General features: G+C 39.6%; 1 protein-coding gene across 2 annotated transcripts in view; it reads right to left on the minus strand.

Annotated features, from left to right (window-relative positions):
* The window catches only part of elfn1a (extracellular leucine-rich repeat and fibronectin type III domain containing 1a), a 74,506-nt gene extending 68,963 nt beyond the window's left edge, over positions 1-5,543 (minus strand). For both annotated transcript variants that reach the window (XM_035997015.1, XM_031312902.2), the window contains exon 1: positions 4,880-5,543. The gene's annotated coding sequence lies outside the window, so the exon portion shown is untranslated. The remainder of the gene's footprint in view (positions 1-4,879) is intronic.
* Between the last annotated feature and the right edge of the window lie 457 nt (positions 5,544-6,000).

A 6,000-nucleotide genomic window follows, 5' to 3' on the forward strand; every position in this document is an offset into this window, starting at 1 on the left:
TAAATTAAAAAGACTGATTCCCACCCTCAAGTGAATCCCTACATCTCCGGGTTGATCCTTACAGCCTGTCAATGGCACAGCAGCTCATTCTAACTTTACTGTCTTCAGCTTTCTTCTCATGTACAGTACATACATTTATATTCTGCTTAGCTCATGTGGGTTGATCAGTTGTCAAGAAATATGTAAAAATCTACTTACATGGCAATCTCATTTTCACCCAAACTGAATAATGGTTGTGTAACCATTATGACTAAGTACTTTCATTTCTTCGGCAATGTTTTTTTCTTCTTCTTAAAACGTACATTGAATCCAAAGAGCCATTGCTGCCACTTTCAATAAACTCCCCTTAGTAAACTCAATTACTTTATTTCCTGAGATGGGACCAGGCCACAGTTCTGTGAACACAATGTGCAGTTAATGACTGATGAGCTGCTGAATCAAGGTGAAGTTTGCTAATGTTTTTTTTGCGTGCTTTCCGGGAGATATTATCTCAACAAAGGTGCATCTTTGTTTTGCACTGGCTAAATAAAATGTACAGGGCAGCTGCATTTAAGCAGCAGCAGTTTTTGTATTATCTGCTAGTTACAGCCTTTATTAGATATTGGAAATCCCCAACCAATTGCCTTCCTTTCCTGAATGTTAAATTACTGTCAATAACATTTCCTTTTCATGTCTGTTGTCCTGAGGCGCAACTCTGTCAGTGTCATTGATGGTTCTGTCCTTCACAACGAAGGACTCTTCACAGGTCTGTCCACTGCAAAAACTGAAGAAAAGCTTCAAAGCAAAGGTCGGCAGCTATAATGCATTAATTGCCATATGTTTTTAAAACTAAGATAATAAGTGGCTGATAGCTCTGAGTAGCTACTACATCATCACATAAACAAACCAATAAAGGTTACCATTTTGTATTTTAAAATGTAATGATATATCAGTTCTGTGAAATGTCATGTAACTGAAAATGTTTATTAGAGCCCGACCGATTATTGGCCTTTCACAGACATATCTGTATCTATCAATATCGTTGTATATGTTGCCAATATTTGGGGTGATTTATAAATGGTGTTATTCCATAGTTGGTCCAGCAGCACATGGTCAGCAATTGACTAATACATACAGTACTGATTATTTAGCTATTTGTTTTTATTTTTTTATTTTCTCAGTGTTCATTTCTGGAATTAGTTCACAATGTAATACATTGTATGTATAATAATGTTCAATACTTTTAAGTATGCTTTAATAAAGAAAGCCTTGTGAGTACCTGTTGCATAGTTATATCGGTGCAAAATTCACATCTATTTTCATTCCATCTCAAAATTTCACTAAATTGGCCACCATACAGTATCGGTAATCGATAAATCTTTCCTCTCTAAAATCGGGATCAGTCTCAAAATTCCCATATCAGTCAGGCTCTAATTTTTATTCATTATTATACAGTATAAGTTGTAATTCTTAAGATTTCAGTCCTAGTTGATTTGGTGACATTTGGGGGTTTTAGTGGTAGGAGATGCTGGATTCCATGCATGTATAAATACCTTCTACATGTGAATGAACTTCTCTTAAATCCAGTGTGGGAATGACAGATTCCACCACTAACAGTGTAAACTAATATATAGAGAGGTAACTGCAGAATGTAAATACACGGAATTGCAATTGCTAAAAGAAAAATGCAGGTTAAAACTAAACTACTGTATATGGGCTTTTCCCTGTTGAAACATAACTGTATCTGCTGCATCCAATCCAGACATTTAGCACTTACTGAAAGGATAATTAAATGTTTTCCTTCCTGTTGTTACCCCTCTGTGTCCAATTTCATGACCTTACTATTCTTCACTATGAAAAAAGAGAGCTCATTCTTCCTTTTAAAAACAGCTGAGTGTCACATGGGACTCTTGAAACTAAGGTGGTACAACAGCTCTTGTAAAATGGCACACACACTACTCACAGCACAGGAAGTTGCTGTTTGAATTTTTACGGTTGTTGAAGCTGTGGAGCTTGAACTGAAATATGACATGCTGTTGTACCATGTTTCACAGCTCCATCTACAAACCCTGACTGGTCCCTTTGATTACACTTTACACATTGTTAACCATATAACCAGAGCATCACTGCAACGTACAGTCTGCAGTCTTTTTCGACAATATGACATCAATGGGAAAACATATTTGCATTGCATATGTAATGTTTTGGCTGTTTTTCAACCGATGTGTCCAGTAAACTGCGTTTTTATCATCACAATGGGAGACACCACTAACCTCAGTACACACGTAAAAACACCCATATCATCAGTGGTATATATACTGACTCAGGATCAGCAATACAGTATAGATGAAAAGATGATTATATGGCCTTAATAGTTCACAAGCAACCAGAAACATGGGGAGATATAAAGGGGAATGACATCTGGTGAAAGTCCCCAACTGGACTCAAAATGGGGATGCCACAGTTACATGCAGAATGTGTTTAGATTTAAGGTTTTTATTCTCCATAGCACTCACAACTGTTTGTGTACACTCACAGTACTACTTGCCTGTAAAATCTTTCTCAATTCAGAGAATTGGATTTATATCAGACTAACTTGCTAACAAAGAGTTTTGGATGCTTTTATTCAAGTCGTCCACAGAATAGAGCCATGGAAAACTGTAATGTGCACTGCCATTTCCATTTAGAAAGGGTTGGTCACATTTCCAAAACCACTGTCCCCCTAGGATATCTGTCTCTCTCAAACAGCAATTTATCGAATAGGGCAGCCTCTTTTCCACTCCTCACCGTCATGAGAAGCTGTAATTCTCTCTCAGTATCCGCGGCACGATCTCTCTCTTTCTCTCTATCTCTCTCTCTCTCTCTCTCTCTCTCTCTCTCTCTCTCTCTCTCTTTCTCTCTCTCTCTCTCTCTCTCTCTCTCTCTCTCTCTCTCTCTCTCTCTCTCTCTCTCCTCCACAAAGAATCAAGCTACGGCAACTTGCATACAAAATAGCTGACTCAATCATCCAGCTGCATAATCAAGATAAGGAAGACGGGGACAGAAAAAGGGAGATGTGGAGGCTAATGCAAGAGACAGCTTTAGCAACAGCAGCAAAACTAAAATGTTTTGAAACAGTCATAACTCTAGACACTAAAAGTTGGAAGAAGTAAGATAATGATTCACACTGATCGTGAAGGCTAAGTTGAGGCTGATCTTCTGTAGGAAATGACTGGAACAAGGGTAACCACTGACAATTAATACAATGTCAGCAGTGCAGTGGCATAACACAGATTGTTTAAGCATTATATCTTAAAGCTTTAGTGCATAAGGTTTTTATATTAATGAATGTCTCCATCATGTTTTTTTAATCCACCGTGTCCTCCTTGGCTACTAGCAACTGCGTAGGGGATGGGTGGGGGCTGGGCGCAATCATGGAATGCTTGTATCATGTGGATGCACCAACAGTGTTATTGTCATAGAATTCTTCATGGGGGTGGCAGAAACTACGCACGATAGCTTTAAATGCGTTCCTGGTTTTAAATGTCACTAAGACAGTAACATATTATTTAAGCAGAGCCAAGATGATACAGCACTCCTACACCTACATCCATAGTGCAGCTGAGTTGAAAGCCAGAGAATTGTTCCTATGGGCTTGTCATTTCTTTGGCTGTGTGACCGCAAGTGTAATTTATATTAAACCTGGCATTGTTTCAGCTTTTTTTTTTCAAACCTGATGCTTTGGACTACAGATCCTTCCCAATACCACCACCACATCCTCCCCTGACAGAAAAAATCTGGAAGTCTTCATTCAGAGCTGGCTAAAGATCTTTGGAAATTAGGCCTATGCTGACTAAAAAAAATCAGTCAATCCATATGAAGCCTTGTGCAATTCAAATAGATCAACATGTCTAGCGTGCAGTATATAGTACGAATTTCCCAGACAGATGGCACAGACACAGCAAAATCCTCAGCTAATCTGAGTAAAACTGCACAGGGCTATAAGTACAAGACTGTGTAATGTCAACATAATAAGTTCAGGCCATGCAATGCCCAGATCGTTTATTATGTGTTTTAAATTGTCAGAATCATACCGTTTGCCATGACTTAATGCAGGGTTTATATGGCATAGATCCGTGAAACTGACTCTCATTTTGTGACTGTGGTGTAGGCTGAGTAGGCATAATGCTGAAAGCTTTTTCTTTATTTTATTATTCAGTAATAATAAGAAGTAAAAGCTACCTTTCACATTAGCATGAGTTCTCACTCCGATATGAGTAGATATCCGTTTCTTTGTGTGGATCTCTGAAAAAAAGTTCAGCCTTTCCTGGTTAAGTAATTGCGGCCGGGGAGCTGTCCGTGGTGCTGAAGCGACATCTAAAGCGGGCGGTGTTATTAGAGGTTTACAGTTGCAAAGTACCTACTACTTTCCCTGCAGCCGTATAGATTAGCTTCCATCTGGGAAGCTAATCTATTGTGTCATAAAATGCACAAGTATTCAGTCAAATGAATATTCAGAATGATAGAACTTAACACAAAGAAACTTAAAGGACTACTTGCAACACATGAATCGCAATCTAAGAGTGCGCCCATGTCCCGTGCACAGTACATGTCAGCTTTCAAAGATCTCGCAGAAACGAAAGCAAAATGCACCGACTTTGGCGTGATGGTGCACAAGTTCAATTATGCATTTTGCACGGTGTGTATTCTCAATAAAAGAGTTGCTGTTTTTGTTCTGCACACAACAGCCGAGCAATGCTAATCGAATACTATCACCAATATTCTTTAAAGCACTCCCTTTTAACCATAAAGATTTACCACTTTCCCGTGTGAATACAATAGACATAACGTAGGCCTACAGTATGCTGTCTGTAAAGTCTGCGATTTTGAAGTGTAAAATAGCAACACTGTAACAGCTTACCTGCTTGACGATCGCGGAGCAAGAGCCTCTTCCCGATGCAAGGCTGGCAGCTTACTGTATGTCACCACGAACACAAGACATTTTCAAAGAGACAGGAGATTTGTTCTGTTTGATAATAAAACATTAAAACAGAGAATCCCAGTTCTCTGTTTTCGGGTTGAAGACGCACAAAGCCGCGGCTGACTGTGTCAAGGGAGAGTCTCAAAGATCCATTTAGCGGTGAGTGATTTAATTCAGGGCTGAGCTCCTCTCACCGCTCGCCTTTATGTATGCTGAACAGACCCGGAGTCCTGCTAGGGGTTTTTCTATTACACCCGAGAGCTGACACCGGCGTTTAACCGCAATCAAAGGAGGCGGGTGCGTAGGCTAGATAGGTATTAGGCTACTGTATCAGTTGTGAAACTGCGGGGAATAAGTGCGAAAGGAGCGCATGTTGATCCTCCAGTCTAGCCGAGGCAAAGTTTAAATCTCATAATAAGATTGTTTGTCACCGCGAGGCTATAAATGGTGGCGGGTTCACGGATGCTGGGAGGGTTACGGCAACAACTCCTCCGGTTGAAGTGAAAACGCATGATAGCCGCTGTATCATAAAAACGGAGAGGTTTCAAGTTAATGAAGACAGTCGCAGTGAAAAGTATCAGTACGTCACATGAGCTTTCAGGCTTGAACAGCCAATCTATGAGCAAACTTTTCCTCCTTTTTTCTCTGACCATATAGGCTGCACCACCGCGCTGGAAATTGTTCAATTTCACAGTCTGGTTGGGGGCATAATTTGCATGAAAGAAGATACTTTTTTTTTTTTTTTTACCGCACTAAGGTCCATTGGTCCTACCAGCAGGGGTCCCTTTAACCACCAAAAGAAGTGCCTAATATGTCCAAGCAATTTGGTGACTATGTGATGTGATATGGGGTCTTTCTATTCCCTCTAATATCACCAGCATATTTTTGTAATATTCACATTGACCTAGTGTTATGTTATATTTGTACACACTACATTAATAAGATTGATTACAAGCTGTTTATGTCATGCACAGGCACAAATGTAAAAAGGAATATGTAATGTAAATGGAAACCATTAAGGAGTCCCAATAGAGAAGTAAAAACTGCCACGTTGTGATGGC

Source organism: Sander lucioperca, chromosome 21, assembly GCF_008315115.2.
Source record: "Sander lucioperca isolate FBNREF2018 chromosome 21, SLUC_FBN_1.2, whole genome shotgun sequence".
Classification (NCBI taxonomy): Eukaryota; Metazoa; Chordata; class Actinopteri; order Perciformes; family Percidae; genus Sander; species Sander lucioperca.